General features: G+C 41.1%; 1 protein-coding gene across 1 annotated transcript in view; it reads right to left on the bottom strand.

The window, feature by feature from the left end:
• The window catches only part of TMEM45B (transmembrane protein 45B), a 31,609-nt gene extending 14,982 nt beyond the window's left edge, over positions 1 to 16,627 (bottom strand). The window contains exon 1 of the mRNA XM_067751572.1: positions 16,524 to 16,627. The gene's annotated coding sequence lies outside the window, so the exon portion shown is untranslated. The remainder of the gene's footprint in view (positions 1 to 16,523) is intronic.
• Between the last annotated feature and the right edge of the window lie 10,100 nt (positions 16,628 to 26,727).

Below are 26,727 nucleotides of genomic sequence, written 5' to 3'. Positions count from 1 at the left end.
CTTCTTGCCATGTGCAAGTCTTCCTCCCGTCTCCCATAGAGTAGTCTTTGAAAACGCATAGCTTCCCTTAAACCTGAGTTCAGCCAACTCCAGGTCAACCTTTTCTCTCATTCTGTTAACACTGAGAATGGAATATTTCCTGCCAGGTCAGTAAACAAAGGATGTCACCGTGGTCAGCGATTGCAGCCACCACCAGACAGTGAGCTGTCTGGTGGTGAGGGGACTCAGGATGAGAAAACACAGGATACTGGCCCCAGATAGCTGAGGTGCACATCAAAGGAATGATTTCAGTGAGCTCAGACTCTTGCATCTTCCCATACATAGAAAAGCACTAAATTCCTTAACTTGGGATATCTGGCTTTCTTTAATTTACAATAATTGTTTGACGTTCAGACTACCTGCCATTTGTTGCAAAACTCCTATATATCCTAGCTCCCCCCTCACCTCCTTGGAGCACTTCTCTCAGGGTTACTTGAGATGCTGCCTCGTGGGCTTGAAGTGCTAAAACTTCCCACCAAATAAAACATAACTCGCAACTTCTAGGTTGTGAATATTTTTTAAGTTGACAACATCATTGAGACTAAGGCATCATCACCTCAGTTTCCTCTCCTTCACCTACAAATTCATACATACCCACACCCATTCTTCTCCTCAGACTCACCCCTCCTCTCATGGACCATCCTCCATCTGTGCTTCTGATTTCATCCTCACCTGTGCTCTCTGGGCCTCGTTCTGTCGATGTGAACTTCTCTCACCCTTTATAGCCTTTTCCCCTTCGACTATGACCAGGCCCAAGACTTTTTCACACAAAATAATAACAGAAAAAGGAAAAAGAACAACCGTGTGTCCTTCTTCCTATTTACTATTTCAATCATAAGAATAATGTATCTAATGTATATAAAAGGTACAAAGGATAATTTAACAACTGTGTTCCACGAGCCAACTTAAGAAATGAAACATTCCTAACATCCTTGGGGCTTCTGTTCGTTGACCCCTCCACCCCTCCTTTTTTTTTTTTTTTTTTTTGGCCGTGCCATGCGGCATGTGGGATCTTAGTTCCCTGACCAGGGATTGAACCCGTGCCCCCTGCAGTGGAAGCGTGGAGTCTTAAACACTGGACTGCCAGAGAAATCCCCCATTGACCCCTCCTTGACCATCTCCCCCTACTTCCCCCTGAGAAGCAGCCATCATCATGAATTGTGTGTTTAGCATTCACTTCTTTCTGCTTTACTATATACTGCATACATTTACTATGTACATTATCTCCAAGCAACATATAATTTTTCAAAATTTTACACTTTATATATATTGTCAAAATATGTGGATCTTTGGGGAGAGGGATAAATTGGGAGATTGGGATTGACATATACACACTACTGCATATAACATAGATAACTAATAAGGACCTGCTGTATAGCACAGGGAACTCTACCCAATGCTCTGTGATGACCTATATGGGATGGAAATCCAAAAAAAGAGGGGATATATATATACGTATAGCTGATTCACTTTGCCGTACACCTGAAACTAACACAACATTGTGAATCAACTGTACTCCAATAACAATTAAAAAACAGAAAACATGTAGATCTTTTCCTCATCATCTCACCCAGTTAGTAGCCAATAAATAACTTTGATAATTATTTATAGATAATTAAAAACAATCTTTAATATTAAAAATTACTTGAGAAGTCATTAATTATTGAACTTAATTACCACTTGAATGACATTTTCTTTGGATAGAAAGGAATTTGGGTGGTTTTGTGTAATGCAATCAGATATTGTCAACATCAGTTAAGTTTCTTGAAGAAAACCTGGAAAGACAATTGCTGACTCCATTTGGTCCACCCTCTTCACCACCACACTGAAATTGTATTCAAATGCCCTCTGTATTGTTTCATCCAATGGAAATCTCTAAAATAGTATCTAATAGACCTCTCTTCTGTTCCCGAGGCTACTCTGTAGTTGACACTGTCAACTAGTCACTTATCTTTGATATTATCTGTGCCCTTTGGCTTTTGTAATGCATCTCTCCTGGCTCTCTCTGTTCATCTGCCATAACCTTCTTCCTCTCCTTTAACACAAGCAGCCTCGGGTCCATTTTATGTGTCTTCTTGTCTCAAGAACTCACACCTACCCACGGTTCACCTTCCACATGCACGCTGATGACTCTGGGACTCTGGCCCTGACCGCTGAAATTTCAGACTCACATATCTAACCACCTGCTGAACGGACAGACATGAATGGAAACACAAAGCTGCTTCTTGGACACCTCAGAGTCAACATGTCCCAAACTGAATTCCCCATCTTCCTTCCCCACCAGATCAGCTTCTCTTCTGTATCCCAAACTCAGGTAATGGCTTAGCATCCAGTCACTCTCAAAGCCAGAATCCTGGGAGGAGGTCGTCATCCTAGATTCCCCTTTGTCCTTTGCTCTGCCCTGCAGTGTCCCAGTTCCCTGAGAGACTAGACATTCTGCTTATTTTGCATCCCCAAATTTTCTGGTGTTCTCCCTTTTCCTTTGATTCCTACAGCAGTGATCTCATTTAGGCTCTCGTGGTCTTTTGCCTGGACTACTGCACCCCCTCTAGTCCTGCCGTCCATAAATCCTTCCACTCTGCAGCCACCGTCACCTACTTACAGTGTGAATCTGACTACAACACGATGGAATTTAGAATATTTCTTTGACTAACCACCTCATGGATTTGCATTGCGTGTCCCCAGGTCTTGGCTGTTGGTGTGTGTATCCAGCTTCATCACCCATTTCTCCCCATCACGACCTTTAAAGTATGCACTTGACCTGTGCTATTCCCTCCCCCTAGTATGTCATTCTCATTTCTTCTTCACCTGTCTTACTTTTACTCAGTTTTCAATAGGTGGGCTTATCTCCTCTGGAAAGCCTTCTGGAACCTCCAGGTCGGGCTATGTGCTCCACCTCTATGCTACCATACTACCTCAGACATCTTGATTTTTATCACTTACTGTTTCATATTAAAATTACACATTTACATGTCTTACTAGACTATAGCTCAAGAGCAGAGACCTTATCTGCTTCATCTTCAACTGCCCATGGCTTAGCACAAGCCTTAACATACAATTATAGTTCCTGGTCTGAACTGAACTGATGCAACTTAGCTTTGATCCTGAATCGTAGGGAACTATCTCCTAATCCAGGCATTAAGAAGGTTGCTGGTACCATTGCTTTTCCATATAATTTTTCAGCCTAGATAAGTCCTTACAAGAACATCTTACAAGTGCTGTGCCTCTTTGGCTGGTGTGGGGAAGCCCCTCCTCCCAAAGATCAGGTCCAATATGGCATACCGTTCTAGAGTGTCAGGTTTCACCAAAAGATTTTTGGAAAGAGATGTGTTTTGAGGTAGCCTATTTTTTTTTTTTTTTTTTTGGCATTTAGAGAGGCTTCACCTTATGCCAGGCTGTTCCTTGCTAAGCCTCTGTGTCGAGGGAGCACATGTTCTATGGTGACTGGTAGTGTTTGATAAACACTAATCTACGGGTCACTGTATTACGCTGTAGCCTAGTTCTTGTTCTAGAGCCTTCCATATAAAAATAAACAACCCCAGTGAGACCAAAGCATAGAAACGATCTCAAAAACAGGCAGAAGAGAGAGATTTTTCCTCCTGGGCTGAGTGAGGTTTGAAAAGGTTTCCCTCAGGCAGGGTAGGTCTTCAGAAATTAGTACACCACCGTACTTTGTACAAAATATGCCAGGTGGTAGATAAAGGAAGGGGAGGGAAGGTAGGAAAACAATGTTAGAACCAAACAAAGAGAAGGTTTGGGTCAAAGTGGGGACCAAATCAGGGAGAGTGGAAGGAAGTGAGGGACAGGACAGCAAGGCACAGAGCACGAGGAGGGAAAAGAGTCAAACAGAACTGTGGCTACAGATGGGATGGAGGTGGGGTGTCTGCCGAAAACCCAAGAAACTATTACATCTTTAGTAAGATGATAACGGGGCGTTTTCACCCCTGGAAATTCTACCTGGAGTCCTGAGTTTGAGATCTTCCCAGTCTGGGTTCTGACAGCTGTTTCACACATCAGATTTGAGAATGAGGTAGAATCCTCCCAGAGGGAGTGACAAAAAGATGCAAAAGGAACAGAGGAAACAGCAAGGGGACAAGTAGGAAGGGCTAATTTAAAATGGATAATGGGGAAAAAACCCAATAAATTGACAAAGGAAAAAATAAATTTAAAAAATGGATAATGGAGTCAATTCAAGCCATGTGTATTCAGTGTCTGTTATGTATCAGGCATTGTTCTGGGGGGTGGAGGATCAGAGGTAAGACTGCGCCCCAGCCTTCAAGGAGTTTGCAGTCTTCTTTGAAGGTGTCTGAGAAGGAAAAGCCAACAGTAGAAAATCCAGTATCTAATGCTTTCATCTTCCAGTTAAGAGGTCTTTGAAAGCTAAACCAAGAATCATTCCTGTACCATTTCTGTTACCTGGTGCTATAAACCTTTCTCAGCAAAAAAAAAAAAGTGTGACAAATCTGCCCCAAGTTTTGATTGTCACACGTCAGGCTGCACAAGGGGAAAAGGATATGGATTTGGAGAATGACCTTCAAGGGCAGAAACTCTGTCCCCAGATCTATCACCAAGACATCCTCCAGAAGTATTAGGAAAATATCTTCCCCATATAACCTCCTAAACAAAAATACTAGGCTAATATACTTTTCCATCATAATTAAATCTTCTCCCAAATGACCTACTAAGACAAACACTATCCTGATATGGAACTTCTCCAAAAGCCCTAATTTATCCTGCATTAATAAGTATTTCCTTGTTGGTGGGTAATGAATGTTTTGCAAATGGTTATTACAAAACAATTATACATGTGCTCGCAGGACTTTCATTGCCCTAGGATCTCAGACGTTTTTTTTTGTAATAGAAAAAAGCTTTGTCTCTGGAAGCTTTCTGATGGTCTCTGTGCTGTTGATAGAAGGTGATGCATAGAGGGGCACAAAAGCACCAGGTACTTCAAAGCGGGGGGGCGGGGGGAGTCAAGAACAAATTCTGGTTTTGAATCCTAGACTACCACGGAGCCACCTCAAAACAGGAACCTCTACTATGAAACAAATTACATAATAAATCAGTCTAAGTTATCAATGGCCTTCTCTCAAACAAGAATAAACGGGTTTCTAATGAGAAACTGATTGTACTAGAAAGCTGCTAGAGACATAACGATAAGCCGTCCAAAAAAGCCTGCTCTGCCTAATCACTCTGCAACGAGGCTCTCCCATCTACAAGACACACTCACAGACTGCATGTTAGTACAACATTCTTAAACATGGACATTTGAATACTGCTTCCAACATGAAAGAACCAAAACAACAGAAAAGGGGACTTTGAAAATAAACACAGACATTGTAGGCAGCTGAAGAAAACTTTTAAAATGCAGAAATGATAGTTAATTTAATATTTTCAGAGAAATATGAGGAGATACTGCATCCATGAAATAAGAACAGGATGCTATTAAAAAAAAATTGGAAGTTCCCCTCCACCCCAAATTAAAGCCCTTGGGAATTAAACATATGGTGGTAGAAATGCAAAAATTTAATAGAAGGGTTGGAAGATTTATTAGAACTAAATGACAAGATTCAAGACAGATTCAAGAGATCCAACATCTAAGTAATTAATATAGTTTCAGAAACAACAGAGGGAATTATATAACAGAAGACCTGAAGAACATGATTTTTAGATTGAAAAGGTCTTCAAAGTACCTAGAACAGTGACCAACCAAACAAGAAAAGCCCAACATCAGCTTACAACATTGTGAAATATCAGGACGTGAGGAAAAAAGAAAAGAAAACCCTACAAACTTCCAGAGATTAAAACAAAATATAAGAGGTCAAAAATCAGAATGGCATTAGCTTCTCAAGAGCACTATGAGAAGGTGGAAGGAAATGGAACAATGCCTTCAAAATTCTGAGGGGAAATTATTTTCAGTTCATCAAACCATCAGTCAAGTGTGAAGGAAGAAAGATGACATCTTAAGCGCGCAATTTCTCAAAAACCAACCAGGTCTTGTGGGGCCTGAGTCTTACCCACTTTAAGAAAAAGTCCCCATTAGGAAACTTGCACAAGCCTCTTAGATAGCCTCATCCACCAGAGGGCAGACAGCAGAAGCAAGAAGAATTACAGTCCTGCAGCCTGTGGAACAAAAACCACATTCACAGAAAGACAAGAGGAAAAGGCAAATGGCTATGTACCAGAAGAAGGAACAAGATAAAAGCCCAGAAAAACAACTAAATGAAGTGGAGATAGGCAACCTTCCAGAAAAAGAATTCAGAATAATGAAAGTGAAGTTGATCCAGGACCTCGGAAAAAGAAAGGAGGCAAGATTGAGAAGATACAAGAAATGTTTAACAAAGACCCAGAAGAATTAAAGAACAAACAAACAGCTGAACAATACAATAACTGAAATGAAAACTACACTAGAAGGAATCAATAGCAGAATAACTGAGGCAGAAGAACGGATAAGTGACCTGGAAGACAGAATGGTGGAATTCACGACTGCGGAACAGAATAAAGAAAAAAGAATGAAAAGAAATGAAGACAGCCTAAGAGACCTCTGGGACAACATTAAATGCAACCACATTTGCATTATAGGGGTCCCAGAAGGAGAAGAGAGAGAGAAAGGACCTGAGAAAATATTTGAAGAGATTATAGTCAAAAACTCCCCTAATGTGGGAAAGGAAATAGCCACCCAAGTCCAGGAAGCGCAGAGACTCCCATACACAATAAACCCAAGGAGAAACATGCTGAGACACATAATAATCAAATTGGCAAAAATTAAAGACAAAAATTATTGAAACAGCAAGGGAAAAACGACAAATAACATACAAGGGAACTCCCATAAGGTAAACAAGCTGATTTCTGAGCAGAAACTACAAGCCAGAAGGGAGTGGCATGATATACTTAAAGTGATGAAAGGGAAGAACCTACAACAAGATTACTCTACCCGGCAAGGGTCTCATTCAGATTTGATGCAGAAATCAAAAGCTTTACAGACAAGTAAAAGCTAAGAGAATTCAGCACCACCAAACCAGCTCTACAACAAATGCTAAAGGAACTTCTCTAAGTAGGAAACACAAGAGAAGAAAAGGACCTACAAAAACAAACCCAAAACAATTAAGAAAATGGTAATAGGAGCATACATATTTATAATTACCTTAAACGTGAATGGATTAAATGCTCCAACCAAAAGACACAGGCTTGCTGAATGGATACAAAAACAAGACCCACATATATGCTGTCTACAAGAGACCCACTTCAGACCTAGGGACACATACAGACTGAAAGTGAGGGGATGGAAAAAGATATTCCATGCAAATGGAAATCAAAAGAAAGTTGGAGTAGCAACACTCATATCAGATAAAATAGACTTTAAAATAAAGAATGTTGCAAGAGACAAGGAAGGACACTACATAATGATTAAGGGATCAATCCAAGAAGAAGATACAACAATTATAAATATATATGCACCCAACATAGGAGCACCTGAATACATAAGGCAACTGCTAACAGCTCTAAAAGAGGAAATCGACAGTAACACAATGATAGTGGGGGACTTTTAACACCTCACTTACACCAATGGACAGATCATCCAAAATGAAAGTAAATAAGGAAACAGAAGCATTAAATGACACAATAGACCAGATTTAATTGATATTTATAGGACATTCCATCTAAAAGCAGCGGATTACACTTTCTTCTCAAGTGTGCATGGAACATTCTCCAGGGTAGATCACATCTTGAGTCACAAATCAAGCCTCAGTAAATTTAAGAAAATTGAAATCACATCGAGCATCTTTGCTGACCACAACGCTATGAGATTAGAAATGAATTACGGGAAAAAACCAAAAAACACAAACACATGGAAGCTAAACAATACATTACTAAATAACCAAAAGATCACTGAAGAAATCAAAGAGGAAATCAAAAAATACCTAGAGAAAAATGACAATGAAAACATGATGATCCAGAACCTATGGGATGCAGCAAAAGCAGTTTTAAGAGGGAAGTTTATAGCTATACAAGCCTACCTCAAGAAACAAGAAGAATCTCAAATAATCTAACCTTACACCTAAAGGAACTAGAGAAAGAAGAACAAACAAAACCCAAAGTTACCAGAAGGAAAGAAATCCTAAAGATCAGAGCAGAAATAAACGAAATAGAAACAGAGGAAGCAATAGCAAAGATCAATAAAACTAAAATCTGGTTCTTTGAGAAGATAAACAAAATTGATAAACCATTAGCCAGATTCATTCAGAAAAAGAGGGAGAGGACTCAAATCAATAAAATTAGAAATGAAAGAGGAGAAGTTACAACAGAAATACAAAGCATCCTAAGAGACTACTACAAGCAACTCTATGCCAATAAAATGGACAACCTGGAAGAAATGGACAAATTCTTAGAAAGGTATAACCTCCCAACACGGAACCAGGAAGAAATAGAAAATATGAACAGACCAATCACAAGTAATGAAATTGAAACTGTGATTAAAAATGTTCCAACAAACAAAAGTCCAGGACCAGATGGCTTCACAGGTGAATTCTAACAAACATTTAGAGAAGAGCTAACACCCATCCTTCTCAAACTCTTCCAAAATTGCGGAGGAAAGAACACTTCCAAACTCATTCTATGAGGCCACCATCACCCTGACACCAAAACCAAAGATACTACAAAAAAAGAAAATTACAGACCAATATCACTGATGAATATAGACGCAAAAATCCTCAACAAAATACTAGTAATCAGAATCCAACAACACATTAAAAGGATCATACACCATGATCAAGTGGGATTTATCCTAGGGATGCAAGGATTCTTCAATATACACAAATCAATCAATGTGATACACCATGTTAACAAATTGAAGAATAAAAACCATATGATTATCTCAATAGAAGCAGAAAAAGCTTTTAACAAAATTCAACACCCATTTATGATAAAAACTCTGCAGAACGTGGACATGGAGGGAACCTACCTCAACATAATAAAGGCTATATATGACAAACCCACAGCAAACATCATTCTCAATGGTGAAGAACTGAAAGCCTTTCCTCTAAGATCAGGAACAAGACAAGGACGTCCACTCTCACCAATATTATTCAACATAGTTGTGGAAGTCCTAGCCACGGCAATCAGAGAAGAAAAAGAAATAAAAGGAATACAAATAGGAAAAGAAGAAGTAAAACTGTCACTGTTTGCCGATGACATGATACTATACATAGAGAATCCTAAAGATGCCACCAGAAAACTACTAGAGCTAATCAATGAATTTGGTAAAGTTGCAGGATACAAAATTAATGCACAGAAATCTCTTGCATTCCTATATACTAATGATGAAAATTCTGAAAGAGAAATTAAGGAAACACTCCCATTGACCATTGCAACAAAAATAATAAAATACCTAGGAATAAACCTACCTAGGGAGACAAAAGACCTGTATGCAGAAAACTATGAGACACTGATGAAAGAAATTAAAGATGACACCAACAGATGGAGAGATATACCATGTTCTTGGATTGGAAGAATCAATATTGTGAAAATGACTACACTACCGAAAGCAGTCTACAGATTCAATGCAATCCCTATCAAATTACCAATGGCAGTTTTTACAGAACTAGAACAAAAAATCTTAAAATTTGTATGGAGACAGAAAAGACCCCGAATAGCCAAAGCAGTCTTTAGGGGAAAAAAGCGGAGCTGGAGGAATCAGACTCCCTGACTTCAGACTATACTACAAAGCTACAGTAATCAAGACAGTATGGTACTGGCACAAAAACAGAAATACAGATCAATGGAACAAGATAGAAAGCCCAGAGATAAACCCACACACCTGTGGTCAGCTAATCTATGACAAAGGAGGCAAGGATATACAATGGAGAAAAGACAGTCTCTTCAGTAAGTGGTGCTGGGAAAATTGGACAGCTACATGTAAAAGAATGAAATTAGAACACCCCCTAATACCATACACAAAAATAAACTCAAAATGGATTAGAAACCTAAATATAAGACTGGACACTATAAAACTCTTAGAGGAAAACATAGGAAGAGTACTCTTTGACATAAATCACAGCAAGGTATTTTTTGATCCACCTCCTAGAGTAATGGAAATAAAAACAAAAACAAATGGGACCTAATGAAACTTCAAAGCTTTTGCACAGCAAAGGAAACCATAAACAAGACGGAAAGACAACCCTCAGAGTGGGAGAAGATATTTGCGAACAAATCAATGGACAAAGGATTAATCTCCAAGATATATAAACAGCTCATGCAGCTCAATATTAAAAAAAAACCCAATCCAAAAATGGGCAGAAGACCTAAGTAGACATTTCTCCAAAGAAGACATACAGATGGCCAAGAGGCACATGAAAATCTGCTCAACATCACTAATTATTAGAGAAATGCACATCAAAACTACAATGAGGTATCACCTCACACCAGTTAGAATGGGCATCATCAGAAAATCTAGAAACAACAAATGCTGGAGAGGGTGTGGAGAAAAGGGAACTCTCTTGCACTGTTGGTGGGAATGACAGCCACTATGGAGACCAGTATGGAGGTTCCTTACAAAACTAAAAATAGGATTACCATATGATACAGCAATCACACTACTGGGCATATACCCAGAGAAAACCATAATTCAAAAAGACACATGCACCCCAATGTTCATTGCAGCACTATTTACAATAGCCAGGTCATGGAAGCAGCTTAAATGCCCGTCAGCAGACGAATGGATAAAGAAGATGTGGTACATATATACTGTGGAATATTACTCAGCCATAAAAAGGATCAAAACTGGGTCATTTGTTGGGATGTGGATGGACCTAGAGACTGTCATACAGAGTGAAGTAAGTCAGAAAGAGAAAAACAAATATCGTATATTAACGTATATATGTGGAACCTAGAAAATGGTACAGATGAACCAGTTTGCAGGGCAGAAATAGAGACACAGATGTAGAGAACAAACGTATGGACACCAGGGGGGTAAAGCGGTGGGGGGGTGGGGTGGTAGTGGGATGAATTGGGATATTGGGATTGACGTGTACACTGATGTGCATAAAATGGATGACTAATAAGAACCTGCTGTATAAAAAAATAAAATCCAAAAATTAAAAGAAAAAAAGTCATTGAATTACAGAGTTGGGTGTGAATGTGAATATTTACATTGAGGAAAGAAATCACAACAAACAGGGGCCATGGAGATTCAGGGCTCTTTCTTTTAAAATCTCTTTAGAAAATTGACCAAAAATGCCTCTCGATGGCAACCTGCCTCCCTGCCCACATCCCCGACAGCTTGCAGTGATTTGCAGCCCTCACAGTGGCCCCATGACTTCATCAGCTCCGGGTGAAGCTGCCTCTGCCTCCATGCATCCTTCCTCAGGAAACTATGCTCCAGCAGAACCAAGGAATGGAGTCCAAGGCATGGACTCCAAGGGACAGGAATCCTGTACAATCCACAGGATGCCAATGAGGGAGCTCCCAGGGTAACAAGGGGCTCAGAGAAGGACCAGTTCCAGAGAATGGGGGAGCTGGCTGAGCAGGGATTTCCCAAGGGAAAAAAAAAAGAAAACTGGCTACTTACTTGACGTTGACTAACTCTACTGAGAGGAATTTTACCATCCTGTCGAAGGTTGAGCAAGAATTAGTAATGAGTACTCAACACTTAAGCAATTGAAGATGTAGCAGTGACTAACTCCAGGACGGTAGAAAAGGTTGTACAAGAGAGGAGGTGTAAAAATCATGGTTTATCATATGGCTCAGTTGTGAATAATATTTACGTAGTCATAATAATGCAAACACTAAACATTACTATATCGAAAAATATTATGATATAACTTGATATATTGGGAACTTGCAAGAAAGGGAAGTGAATGTGAGGTAAAATTATGAGGGTATAAGAGAGCTAAAGCCACATCCTTCAAGGTAGGATGTCAGTAGGTATCTAGAACTGTGTGTGTGTGGCCGGGGGGTGGGGGAAGAGCCAGTATTTGCATGTTATTTGGGAATATGATGGTAAACATGAGAAAAATGTAGCCGAAAGCATGGAAAGTAGTTGCCTCTGGGGATGCAGCTTAGTATAAACTCCATAAAAACCTCGTAGAACTTTTAAGACTATACATTTATTTGTTTTGACCAAAACAGAGAATTAAAAAAAGAAAGTGACGCCCCAAGAGGAGTGAGACAGAAAAGCTGTTGGAAATAAAACGAAGGCGCCTCTGCTAAACTACCTCAAGTTCAGTGTTTTTCGAGTTGTGGTCCTGTGACCACCTGCATTCAAATTACCTGCAGTGCCCGTTTATCATTCAGATTTATAGACCCATCCCAGACCTAAGTAATCAGCATTTCTCAGGGCAGGACTTGGAACCTACAATTTCAAAAAGTTCCCCTAGACCCACTGCATTATCTATTGCTTTTTAGTAAACCAAACAACAAAAAATAAATAAAATGAAAAAGAATAACAGATGTATAAACAGAGTCAGTGACCCATAAAAAGCACCATGGCAGACACTGCTATTTGCTTACCCGATATCCATTCTTCCTAATTAACAGAATCCCTATTTTATTGTATTGGCAACATGTCCAACGAAAACACTGGATTTTCTCAGGCTCCTTACAGTTTGGGATAGTTGTGTGACATAGTCTTTATACCAGTGAGATGTATAAGAGGGCTACTGGGTGGAGCTTCCAGGGAAGATCTTAATATTACAGTAAGTCCCCTACATACAAACGAGTTCCGTTCCGAGAGCGCGTTCCTTAAGTCCAATTTGTAAGTCCAGCTAAGTTAGCCTAAGTACCCAACTAACACATTCAGCTATATAGTACTGTACTGTAATAGGTTTATAATACTTTTCACACAAATAATACATAAAAAACGTACACAAAAAATAAAGAAAACATTTTAAATCTTACAGTACATACCTTGAAAAGTACAGTAGTACAGTCCAACAGCTGGCATCCAGGGTCTGGCATCGAGTGAACAGGCAAGAAGAGTTACTGACTGGAGGAGGGAGAGGAGGTGGGAGATGGTAGAGCTGAAGGACTGACAGAGGGCAAGCTGCAATTTCACGTGAACTAACTTACATGATTGGACATGCGAACACACGTTCGCATCTTTGAAAGTTCACAACTTAAAGGTTTGTATGTAGGGGACTTACTGTATTATCAAAAAGGGACAGACTCAGCTGGTACACGCCTTCTGCCCTTCTTTCTATTAAGCACAGAAGAGGTGCCTGTCCTTCAGTGAGGACGAAAGCGTGCTAAGGGTGGAAGGAGCCTGCTGTGGCCCTGGACTTTGCACCTGCAGACCTCTGGTTCTCTGAGAAGAATAAACTCCTTACTTATTAAGCCCCCAGAGTGGGGTCTTCTGTGACTTGTAGCTGAATGAAATCCTGATGACATCTCATACTTGTTCAAATGTGTATATTTGATATACAAATTTGATATACCGTATATTGAACACAGTTTTTTGAGTGCTTTGGGCACTGTGCTAGGAATAATACAACGGGCCAGACAAATAAGGCTCTTTCCCTCATGGAATGTGGAATACAGTTAGAGTAGAAGAATCTACAGGTGTCTGAGTCCAGGATTCAGTGGGGCTATAGTTTGCTGTCACAGTCCCTAAAGCAACAGAGTCAATCGAAATAAACCACTCGATTTATGTATGTAGGAAATCCTCAGGGGACCACATGCCAGAAGGAGCAATAGTCTGGACATTGGGAGACCTAGGTTTTCTCTGTAATTCATTAGTGAAGTACATTTGGGGAAGCTATGTGGGGTGACTGCTTAATTTTTCCCGAATCCACTTTTCTTCTTTGAAAAACAAGAAGATTGGGCTCAGCTCTAAAATATTTTGTGATTACATTGAACAACGATGGCCATGAAATATACCAGACAAGAATGTTTCTAAATTTAAACTCTAAGAGTTCAAGTCAGAGGATATATTATACAAATCACAAACGACTGCCCACTCCAAATAAACAAACAAAGGGAAAAAGAACATGCTGGAGGGAGTTCTGGTTTGAGACCCGGCTTTGCCACGAAACAGCTGAGTAACCCTGGGATGGACACTCAGTGTCTAAATCTCAATTTCCTCATTTATAAAATATGAAGCAATTATACTCCAATAAAGATCTATTAAAAAATAATAAAAAAATAAAAAGCATACTAAAAAAAAATAGGGCTATTACTCTGACCTCAAAGTGCTAAGGAAGATGCCTGGTACTCTGTAAAGCCCCATTATGATTTGATACCAGCAAGCTATTGATAATGGCTTAGAAGTCTAAATCCTGCTAGGGGAATACACGAGTGTGCTTTGATGTTTTCAGTTTAATTCTTCATTCCACAAGGCAGATAGATCTTTTGAGTTTCCTTCTGCCTGCCATAGTGTACCTTGTGACCCATTTTATTTTTACATAAGAGAATAGGCAAGAGAAACAGAAACAGCTAAAGTTGAAATCATCTCTGTTTGTTTCTAGCCCCAGTAAAGGTTGGGGGAAAGGGTTGGCTGGTTAAAAGGGAAGCTGGGTTCAAACGAAGTGTGGGAATTACATCACTTACCTGCGGCCTCTAATTGTCCATATTCAGTATGGTATAGTATTGTGAATAATCTGGGTTTTGCCTTATAACCTGTCTCAAGTGTAGATGGGAAATTTGTCTACATAGGCAGCCATTAGCTGATGACGCAGTCATGACTTCCATTCTCTTACCCACAATTATAAAAAGTTTTGCAGTAACAGGAACTGTGGCTATGGGAGTGGTTCTACACATGGTAAAATTGATCGTATCCATTTTCAACAAGCAGATGCGTTTGAGAGAAAGACAATCTTTTGATTACAACCAACGTAGGTAACATCTGTACTTTGACCAACTGAGCATGGCAGCCAAAGTGAACGGTGGGGAGATAAGACAGCAGAATTCTTTCTTCCTCTTTATCCAACCCTTTCGCCTCAGCCCTTGCCAAATCCTGACAATTTCAAAGTGCTATTTGCTAAGATTAGGCAAGACACACAACCAAGGATATTGGGGAATACTTTACATAAAATTACTGGTGCCAAACGTGAGATTCAGTAACTTCACCTAGTCCATCACAACCAACATTCCCCAGAAGGGTCGGGGAGGAACCCGCAGAATATAAGGAAAAATGCAGAGTATGTGATAAGTGGTAATACTGCTTCCACCGCCCATGGAAGAAGTGTGAGGAAATCAAAGGTCTTTAAAAAGAAAACTGAGTGCTTGCCTCCTGTAGTACCAGAACAAATAATGCATAACCAGAAATAATGCCTTTTTCTCTGCTTATGTCAGGTGCTCTCCCCTTGTAAAATTAAGCGGCCTTATTCAACAAAGCCCTCATATCAGTTCCATATCTTTTCCAGAAACTTTAGGAACAGAGGGTAACTACATCATATTATTAAGCAGAGGAACTGTCACTCAGGAAGAGCTCAGTCTGAAGCAGGCCGCACCCCCCTATCTGAGTGTATTATTTTTCTCCCCAGCAGTGTTCAACATGGTACAAAACCCAGAATATACTGATATGTTGCACATCTGGTTAAAAGGAGTACACGTTTCCTTTAACAGTAAGCCGTACTACTTATTGGAGTGAATGCAAAAACACAGGTAAAATTCTTTTGTCACTTTATGAGCCCAGAAGAGCAGCGGGTAGGGCAACGGGGCAGCCGGCCAGGGATGTGGGGAAAATGGCAGGCGAGGGCAGTGGTGGAAGAGAACAGGAAGGAAGTGCTGATTTCTGGCTAAAATTTTTAAATTGTTTATTTCATAGGGGGTTTCCGTTGCTGCAGCACAACCCTTCTTACATGGAGGGCTAGCTCCTGTCTCCGGAGGTGATCACTCTGGACCCAGACGGGGACACCTAAAACTATTTTCAGGCCCCACTAAACCTCTCCAACCACTGCTAACCTTCCCCCTTGACCCCTCGCATCCCTCTGCCCACTGGCCTGTCCGTGAAAGCTAAATAATGGCTCAGGGGACATTATCTGTCAGTTGCCTCTCACTGTTAGCCTCAAGGCTTGCTGGCCTAAGGAGAGTATGTGGTGGGCGCATTCGCGGGGGGCGGGCGGCGCCGGCCCGGGGAGGGTCGGGGTGGAAGTGCCGCCGCTGCGAGCCGCGGACTCAAGACAGCTCCGGTCTCCGGGCGGGACACGAGTCATCACCGCGGGGGGGTTCCGATCCTCGGGGCGGAACGGAGGGCAGGGGCTTCACACTTGGAAGCTCCTCTCACCGGGCGACACGGTCGCCCTGCCAGGCCAGGGTCGCGACAATATTCACCCCAGGGCCGCTGGCGATCGGCCACAGGTGCGCGGGCGCGGAGGGAGCCTCCCAGTGCGGCCCCACCTCCAGCCCCGAGGGGGCCCTCGGGTCAGCTTCCCCACCCCTGGACCTCCAGCGCCTCCCTGCCCTCCCCAGCCGAGACCCCTCCCCTGGCCGAGCCCCTCCGCGTCGGAACCCCTCCGGGCCGAGCCCCCTGCCCGCAGCCGGCGTCTCACCTGCGCCGAGCGCCTACGAGCCGTCAGTCCGTGGCCGCTTTGCGCGCCGAGTGCAGCTGCCACCCCGCAGGTGCGAGCGCCCCTCCCCGCCCGGCCGCCGCCAGCCGGTCCTCCCCCAACCCCGACCGCCCCGCCCCGCACCTGCCCGGGGGCTGGACTGCCCGTCTCAAAGTCCGCACTGTCCTCCACGCCCCTGACAACTCCCGCCGGGTTGTTTCCTGGCTCCAGACACTCCCTAAGATGTGTGTTCCAACAGGGGCCGGTTCCCAAGCACGTAAGGCCAGCCGTGACTAACTTTGACCTCCTATGATGCAAAGCAATGAACAGAGCCTGGGAGGTGACAGCGGAGGCTGGCTCAAGGAAGACCGTTTAACAAGCCAACCAATCGTGGTGAACAGGCCTGCCAACTAGGCACGGATCACCCTCCAGCAAAGGAAGGCTCTGGTGTCATATCCCGGACCAGTTTTCTAGGTTAAGCTTGATGTCGTATTCATTCAGCAGAACTGCCAGCAAATCCGCACGCCAGGTAGACACAGTTCTAGGTTCTGGAGACACAGCTGCAAAGGAGCTAATGTCCCTGCCTGGAAGGAGCTGCTCCTAGGAAGGAAGGCGTGACTTTGCAGTGTCATGTGGTCTCCATGCCCTCATCTCTACGTTAAGTGGTTGGCCTAGTGGTGTAGTTTCCCACCCCATCTGTTGGTCATAATCCCTTGTGGAAGTTAAAATAACGCAAGAGGTACGGCTCCATCTCAGACCACTGATCAGAATCTGGGGGAGGAGTGTGGGCAGATTCAGGGGAGCAGAGGAAGTCAGGGCTGAGAATGGAGCCTCCAGGTCTCTAAGATGCCTTCCAGCTTATTCCATTGTTGTAGGCACTGGAAACCAGGAAGGCTTCATGGAAGAGATGCTGTATTTAGGTTTTAGAGAGAGGCAAAAGCAGGGTGGAAAGAGGACAGGATCCCCAGTGCAGCTTCTTTGGATCACATAGCTTTTCTTTTCTCTAAAGCCAAAGTCAAAGGAAGGCACTTTTGAGCATAAGGCATAAACCTGAGCAAAATTTTCCTCTATAAATAGAGTGCATGAGGCCTGGTGGAAGGAGATAAAGCCAGAGGCAGGGCTGTCGGTTAAAAGGCTAATGGAGCCACACACTTGAGATGGATAGTGTGCCAGAGCCAGGAGCTGGAGAGTACCACTTTAATTTCCCATCAGCGTGGGAACTGATTTACCCATTAGGCCTCATCCTGGCCCTTGCTCACACCCACTGCTTGTGAAATGGATGGTAAGGCGGAGTCCTGGATGCCTGTTACCCTGGGAAATGCTGTGCCTCTCACCAGACCCCTGCTGTGGTCAGGCTTTCTCTTCAGTAATGGTCCCTTTTCCTCTAAGGCAACGATGATGAAATAAATGTGTGACCGCTTAGCTGTAGTCACAGGTGGGTAGAGATGGTTCTTAACATTGAAAACCCAGAACTAAGAAAATTACTTCTGCCTCAAATGATAATATCCAAGAGCCAGGACAAACCAGTTTTTACAAAATAAGTTTGACCATCTTTAAGTTGGTCTGTGGAAATAGTGTAAATCAAACAGCTTAAATCAAACAGTTAACAAAAGCTAAATTACTAATATATCAACAACTGTAATACAATGAGAGCAGCTAACAATTATTACAACGTTCATTTAATATGAAAGTGGAGCAGATTAGCATTTAGAAACAGATCAATCATATGAGCCTAAATGTACACAAGGATGGCATTTTAATTCGGTGGGAAATGGTTTATTTTATAAATATTGCTGACATAATTGACTGTTCTTTTGGAGGATCTTATCATAGAGTTGTTCATCATCTCATCTCCTCTTGGCCATCACGGTGCTAACAGGGCACACAGCCACCCCGCAGGAGCGCCATCTTTCCCAGCCTCCCTTTTAGGTAGGATGGGTTACGTGACTAAGTTCAGGACAATAAGCTGTGAGTGGAAGTGGTTTAGGCAACCTCTGGGTGGAGTCCTGAGAGGAAGGGCTTGTGCCGGGCTTCTCCCCTCCCCTCTCCTGCTGACTGGAATATGGACATGACAGTGGGCCATCAGGGACCATGAAAATGAATGGTGGAGTAAGAGAATAAAAGGAGTCTGGATGCTTGGGTCATCTCACTCAGTAGTCTGTGTACCAGTCCTGGAATGCCCATCTCCAGACTGTAATGTGAAAGAGAAACAAAATTACATCACAGCTGTAAGTCACAGCTTTTGGAGGTTTTCGTCACATGCAACCGAGTCCATAACCTAACTAATGCGGAACATCTTCCCTCCTGCTTGATACGTTGAACAAATACAAATTGAAAATGCATTAAATAAAGATCTAAATATACCATTCACCAGGAATCACAGTTTGGAGACTCCATTGCACAGAACGAATACATCGTAAGAACCTTAAAGATTCTGACTGCAACGTTATTTATAACAGCAAGTGTTTCTCAATATGGGAGTAGTTAAATATGGTATAGCATACCCTTTCTATGATATATTGTGCAGTGATTAAAAAGGGTGAATTAGATTTATATTTGTTGACCAGGAAAATAGTCATAATGTATTGTTAAAGTTAAAAAGTCTGCAGAGTGGTGAGAGATTTTTGTTTTTCTTTTTTTGTGTGTGATAAAATATACATAACATAAAAATTAACATTTTAACCATTTTAACTGTACACTACAGTGGCATTAAGTATGTTCACATTGCTGTACAACCATCTATCTATCTATCTCCAGAACTTTTCATCGTCCTGTGCTGAAACTGTACACCTATTAAACAATAACTGCCCATCCCTTGCTCCCCGAGCCCCTGGTAACGACTGTTCCACATTCTCTATGAATGTGACTACTCAAGGTGTCTCTTTCAAGTGGAATCATACAGAATCTGTCCTATTCGGTCTCACTTATTTCAATTAGCATAGTGTCTTCAAGGTTCATCCATATTGTAGCATGTATCACAATTTCATTGCTTTCTAAGGCTGAGTAAGATTCTGTTGCACATGTATACTATATTTTGTTTATCCATTCACCTGTTGATGGACATTTGTATTGTTTCTGCTTTTGGCTACGGTGAATGATGCTGCTATAAATCTTGGTTTTATTTGGTGTACAAATATCTGTTTGGGTTCTTGCTTTCAGTTCTTTGGTGTATATACCCAGAAGTGGAATTGCTGGATCAAATGGTAATTCTATGTTTAAGTTTTTGAGGAACTGCCATACTGTTTTCCACAGCAGCTGCGACATTTTACATTCCCACCAGCAGTGCACAAGCATTCCAATTTCTCCACATCCTTGACAATGCTTGTTTTTGGTTTTGGGGTAATAGCCATCCTAATAGGTGTGAAGTAGTATCTCACTGTGGTTTTGATTTGCACCTCTCTAATGATTATTGCTGTTGAGCATCTTTTCGTGTGCTTATTGGCCATTTGTATACCTTCTCTGGAGAGATGTCTGAACGCTTTGCCCATTTTTGAATTGGGTATTTTGATTTTTGTTGTTGAGTTTTAGGAAGCCTCTAAATATTCTGGATATTAATCTCTTATCAGATATGTGATTTGCAAATATTTTCTCCCATTCTGTGGGTTGCCTTTTTACTCTGTTGATAGTGTCCTTTGATGCAAAAAAGTTTTAATTTTGATAAAGTTCAGTTTGCTATTTTTGCTTTTGTTCCTGGGATTTTCATGTCATATCCAAGAAACCATTGTCAAATCCAATGCCATGAAGATTTCCCCCTATGTCTTCTTCTAAGAGTTTTATAGTTTTAGCTCTTATGCTTAGATCTTTTATCCAGTTTTAAAATATTTATTTATTTACTTGGTTGCACTGGGTCTTAGTTGTGGCAGGTGGGCTCCTTAGTTATGGCTCCAGGGCTCCTTAGTAGTGGCATGCAGGCTCCTTAGTTGTGGCATGCATATGGAATCTAGTTCCCTTACCAGGGATCGAACCCAGGCCCCCTGCATTGCGAGCACGGAGTCTTATCCACTGCGCCGCCAGGGAAGTCCCCCTTTTATCCATTTTGAGTTAATTTTTTGTATATGGTGTTAGGTGAGGGTCCAACTTCACTATTTAGAATGTGTATATCCAGTTTTCCCTGCATTATTTGTTGAAAAGACTGTTCCTTCCCCATTGAATTGTCTTGTCACCCTTGTAAAAAATCACTTGACCATATATGTGCATGGGTTTATTTCTAGGCTCTCTGTTTTATTACATTGGCCTATATATCTGTCTTACCAGAACCACACTGTTTTCATTATTGCAGCTTTGTAGTAAATTTTGAAATCAGGAAGTGTAAGCCTTCCAAATTTATTTTTCTTTTTCAAGATTGCTTTGACTATGTGGTGTTCTTTGAGATTCCATATGAATTTTAGGATGGATTTTTCTATTTCTGCAAAAATCAAATCTTTGGGATTTTGATAGGGTTTGCATTGACTCTGTAGATTGTTTCAGGTAGTATTAACATTTTAAAATTAAGTCTTCTAATCCATGAACACAAGGTGTCCTTCCATTTATTTATGTCTTCTTTAATTTCTTTCAGAAATGTTTTGCAGTTTTCAGTGTACAAGTCTTTCACCTCCTTGGTTAAGGTTTTTTGTTTTGTTTTGTTTGTTTTTCTTTAAAATTTTTTTTTTTCCGGCTGCGTTGGGTCTTCGTTGCTGCGTGCGGGCTTTCTCTAGTTGTGACGAGTGGGGGTTACTCTATTGCAGTGCGCAGGCTTCTTTTTGCGGTGGCTTCCCTTGCTGCGGAGCACGGGCTCTAGACACATGGGCTTCAGTAGTTGCAGCATGCGGGCTCAGTAGTTGTGGCTCACGGGCTCTAGAGCGCAGGCTCAGTAGTTGTGGCGCATGGGCTTAGTTGCTCCGTGGGATATGGGATCTTCCCGGACCAGGGATTGAACCCGCATCCCCTGCATTGGCAGGCAGATTCTTAACCACTGCGCCACCAGGGAAGTCCCCTTGGTTAAGTTAATTCCTAAGTGTTTTATTCTTTCTGAGTGTTATTGTAATTGAATTATTTTCTTAATTTCAGGTTTTTGTTGTTAGTGTATAGAAACACAACTGATTTTTGAGTGTTGATTTTGTATTCTGCTATTTTATTGTTTGTTTATTATTTCTAAAGTTTGTTTTTGTTCTGTTTTGTTTTGTTTTTTGTTGGTGTGTGTGTAATAGTTAGGGTTTTCTACATACAAGATCATGTCATCGGTGAATACAGATCATTGTATTTCTTCCTTTCTAACTTGGATGCCTTTTGTTTCTTTTCCTTGCCTTATTACTCTGGCTAGACCTTCTAATACTATGTTGAATAGAATTGGAAAAAGTGAGTATCCTTGTCTAGTTCCTATTTTTAGAGGAAAAGCTTTTAGTCTTTCACCACTGAGTATCCTGTAAGCTGTGGGTTTTTCATTTATGAACTTTATTATTTTGAGGTAGTTTCTTTCTATGCCTTGTTTATTGAGTGTTATTTTCATGAAAAGCTGTTGAATTGTTTTCAAATGCTTTTCTGCGTTGATTGATATGATCATATAGTTTTCTTCCCCCTTTTCATTCTGTTAATGTAGTGTATTACATAAATTGATTTTCATATGTTGAGCTACCCTTGCATTCTAGGAATAAATTCCATGTGGTCATGGTGTATAATCCCTTTGATATGCTATTGAGTTCTCTTTGCCAGTATTTTGTTAAGGATTCTTACATCAATATTCATAAATAATATTAGTTTGTAATTTTCTTGTAATGTTTTTATTGACTTTGGTATCAGGGCAATGCTGACCTCATAGAATGAGTAAGGGTGTATTCCTTTCTCTTCAATTTTTTGGAAGAGTTTGAGAAGGATTGGTGTTAATTCTTTACATGTTTGGTAGAATTAAGCCGTAAACTTATTAGGCCCAGGGCTTTTCTTTGTTGGGAGGTTTTTGATTTTTGATTCAATCTCCTTACTGGTTTTAGGCCTGTTCAGATTTTCTGTTTCTTCATGATTCAGTCCTGGTAGATTGTGTGATTCTAGGAATTTGTTCATTTCATCTAGGTTATCTGATTTGTTGGCATACAGTTGTTCATAGTACACTTGTTCTCTTGTAATCCTTTTTATTTCTATAGAATTGGTAGTAATGCCCCCACTTATATGTCAGATTTTAGTAATTGGAGTCTTCTCTTTCTTTTTAAATTAGTCAATCTAGCTAAAGGTTTCTCAATTTTGTTAATCTTTTTCAAGGACTAACTTTTTGTTTCATTGATTTTTTTCTATTGTTTTTCGTTCTTGATTTTACTTACCTCTGCTATAACTTTTATTATTTCCTTTCTTCTGCTACTGTGTTGGGTTTAGTTTTTTCTTCTTTTTCTAGTTCCTTCTTTTCTTTTTTTTTTGGCCATGCTGTGTGGCTTCTTAGTTGCCTGACCAGGGATTGAACCCGTGCCCTCAGCAGTGAAAGTGCAGAGTCCTAACCACTGGACTGCCAAGGAATTCCCCTTTTCCTAGTTCCTTGAGTAGTAAAGGTAGATTGTTAATTTGAGATCTTTCTTGATTTTAGTGCAAACATTCACAGCTATAAAATTTTCTCTTACTACTGCATCCCATAAATTTTAGTATGTTGTATTCTCATTTTCATTCATGTCTAAGTATTTTTAAATTCCCCTTGTGATTTCTTCTTTGACCCATTGAGTGTTTAAGTGTGTGATGTTTAATTTGGCACAAATTTGTGACTTTTCAAGTTCTCCTTTGGTTATTGATTGCTAACTTCATCGTGTTGTGGTCAGAAAAGATACTTTTATTTATTAATTTTTAACTTTTTATTTTATATTGGAGTATAGTTGATTAACAATGTTGTGTTAGTTTCAGGTATACAACAAAGTGATTCAGTTATACATATACATGTATCTGATATCTATCTTTTAAAATCTATTGAGAGTTGATTTGTGGCCTAACATATGGTCTATCCTAGAGAATGGTCCATGTGCACTTGAGAAGAATTTATATTCTGTTGCTGTTGGGTGTGTATGTCTATTAGATCTAGTTAATTTTTCCTTTGTTTGTTCTTTTGTTTTGCAATAATGAGATCATATTACGTACATACACAAGTGTGTGGTGTGTGTGTGGGGTACATGAATGAGCATAAAGGAAGTTATGGAAAGCTACCTTGGTTACCTGATGGTAGTAATAACACTGGACAGGATAGAGGTAGGGGTGAGATTGTTAACTTCACTTTAGAAGTGTGTTCCAAGCTGAAGTGCTGGTGGCAGTGAGAGAACCTAGATTGGGTTGTATATGATGACTATCTCAATCATGGTCTCAGGACCAGCTGAGCTGTGAGGGCTGTAGTTTTCTCCACTAATACTCTTCCACGGAGTCTTGCAGAAATCCTGATTGACCACTACATGGAAGAAGGCTCTGTGATGAATTGGACTTAAGAGAGGCATGAGTGGCTCTAGTGGACAGCACTAGTCACCTCTGCTGCAACGCTACAGAACCCTCTCAGCCCCACTTCTTAGTCAGTCATGATTGTGGTGACAGTTCGTGCAACCTTTGACAGGCTTTGTGCAGGTGTGGTCAGAGAGATTTACATGAATGCTTATGCTATGATCTCTTCTTCCTGACTTGGGACTTCTCTGAGGCTCACAGGGTGTAGACTCTTGGCACAAACCACTTAGTGGTCATGCATGTGCAACTAGGAGTTCGGGGGGAATAAACGCCCATGAGGCCATTTTCCATGAATGGGGAATAGTAGCCAATCCATAAATGCTTCTCTTCTGTCCCATGGGCAGAGAGTTCTGAGACATATTTCAAAAAAAACTCCTCAAGACGTACCGGTCAGAAAGAACGTCCTGGTGGCTAACCTTTCTTTCCCTTCTTCCTTGTGACACTCCCTACATCTTTCGCTCCTGCTCTCTGGAATCAAATTCCCAGAGACACTACCCGCACACAGACTTTTTTCTCAGGCTCTGACTTGCAGAAACCTATGTAAAGGCAGTAGCTTTGTTAAAAGGACACGGGAGCTAGCTTGAAGGAACACTCTAAAGATGGGACAATTTGAAAAACCAATAGAATGCCAACAATATAAAAAGCGTATTGGATATATTCAAAACCATTAATTCATAGTGATATTCTAAAGAGAAAAATAAAGTTGTCGAGTAGAGCGCAGTGAACCCGTTCCCAGTCCCAGGGAGGACTCCCACTTCGCGGAGGAGAGCAAAGCCCTTCGCAGCACCAGCCGCCAGCAGTAGATGTCCAGACGTGCTCCCCACTGCATCTTGGTATCAGAGTCGCCAAGGAAAACAACACGGTACAGCCGTGGGTGGAGCATCGCTGTGCTCACGTAGAGATAGAGCAAAATCAGCCCCAATAGCGCGCATTGGTCCCCTGTGGCCAGTGGGGTCCCTCTCCACCCTGGCAGCCGTCACAGGGCAATTGGTCTAGAAGCGCCCCGTTCGTGCTGGAGCAGAAGGACCCCGACTCCTCCCCTTTGGAGTCTGGGGTTGTGCACATGTGCAAGCAGGACGGAGGAGCACAGGTTGAGTCTGAATCAGGGAAAGATATTCCCATACAGGCCATAGGCCGGCACAGCGGTGTGGGCCCTCTGTCTCTTGATAAGAAGTGGTCCAGGCCCGTGGCCCATTCTTATGTGGCCGAGTACGGGTTGAAAGACTGCCCATGAGACCAGTTTTCCCAACAAAAACAAAACTAATGAGATGGTTTTGGGGGATGCGGGGACACCAACTCATTAGGTTAAAAATTAGTAACTACAGGGAAAGAAGAGGAAGCATTTAACCTGCCTTTCCGGTATGAACTATGCATCAGGGAAATTAGATAGTCTTAGGGGATGAAGGAGGTCTTTGTAGAAAAACTCTAGCTAAGTGCATAATGAATGATAGAATTAGAAAATCACCATTTGGTGATTTCTAATAAAATGATTGATTCAGGTGATAATCACTAATAAATAGATCTAACAAAATATATCCAAGACTTCAACACTGAAACCTATAAAACAATACTGAATTTAAAGAAGACCTATGTAAAAGGGGGTATACCATGCTCGTATATTGAAAGACTCAGTATATTAATGATTTAATCCTCTCCAAATTGATCTATAGAGTCAGTGCAATCTCAATCACTGGAAGATTGTTTTCATGTGTGGTCAAAAAACAATAAACTGATTTTAAAACAAACATGGAAATGCAAAAAGGGTAAGAATAGCTAAGACAAACTTGAAAAACAAAGCGGAAAGACTTGCATTATCAGATATCAAGGCTTATTATGAAGTTGTATAAACAAGAGAGTATGAAAATTGGTACAAGAGTAGACCAATTAACAAAAAGAACAGAAAACGGAGTCTAGAAACTGACCAACACAGATACAGTCACTTGATTTATGCCAAGTTTGCAGTGCAGTGCAGTGGGTGGGGTGGAGAGAGTAGTCTTTGAGTTAACAGAGCTGGGTCAATTGTACACCCATATGGACATTTTTATATATTGATCTATCCCTCTCACTGGTACACGAAATGAGTTACAGTGGATTGTAGATTGTTGACTGGAAAAAGCACAACCTAAAAGTTGAGAGTTATGTTTTATGAGGCAGACATTCTGAGGACATTCAGCCTGGGAGACAGGACTCTCAGATAACTCTGAGGGACTGCTCTGAAGAGGCGAGGCGGAAGCCAGGAAATATATTAGGAGTTTTTGCAACTAAGAGCAGGTAGTCGGAACATCAAACGTTTACTGTTAATTAAAGAAAACCAGATATCTCAAGTTAAGGAATTTAGTGCTTTTCTATGGATGGGAAGATGCAAAGTCTGGGCTCACTGAAACATTCCTTTGATCTGCACCTCAGCTATCTGGGGCCAGTATCCTGTGTTTTCTCATCCTGAGTTTCCTCAGGGTGAACCATCGCCTGGGGTGGCTGCAGCAGTTGACTACTTGATGGTGGGCATCCTCTTCTATCCTGAGTTCCCTCATGGCTCACCTGGGAAGGCCGTAATGTGATGGCTTCAAGGCTGCAACATCCTTTCTTTACTGATACGGCAGCAGTATTTTTCATTCATAAGATCTAAGTGTGAAAGGGGAAACAACAAAGGTTTTAGAAAACAATATAGAAGAATATCTTTACACCCTAGGGAATAAAAATATTTTCTACAAAGGGCATAATAAAGCACCAACCATAAAAAAAAGACTGATAAAGGAGACTTCATTGTAATTAAGAA

Source organism: Pseudorca crassidens, chromosome 9, assembly GCF_039906515.1.
Source record: "Pseudorca crassidens isolate mPseCra1 chromosome 9, mPseCra1.hap1, whole genome shotgun sequence".
NCBI classification, from domain to species: domain Eukaryota; kingdom Metazoa; phylum Chordata; class Mammalia; order Artiodactyla; family Delphinidae; genus Pseudorca; species Pseudorca crassidens.
The sequence above is the reverse complement of the archived record's forward strand: the minus strand, read 5'-3'. Positions and strand labels throughout refer to the sequence as shown.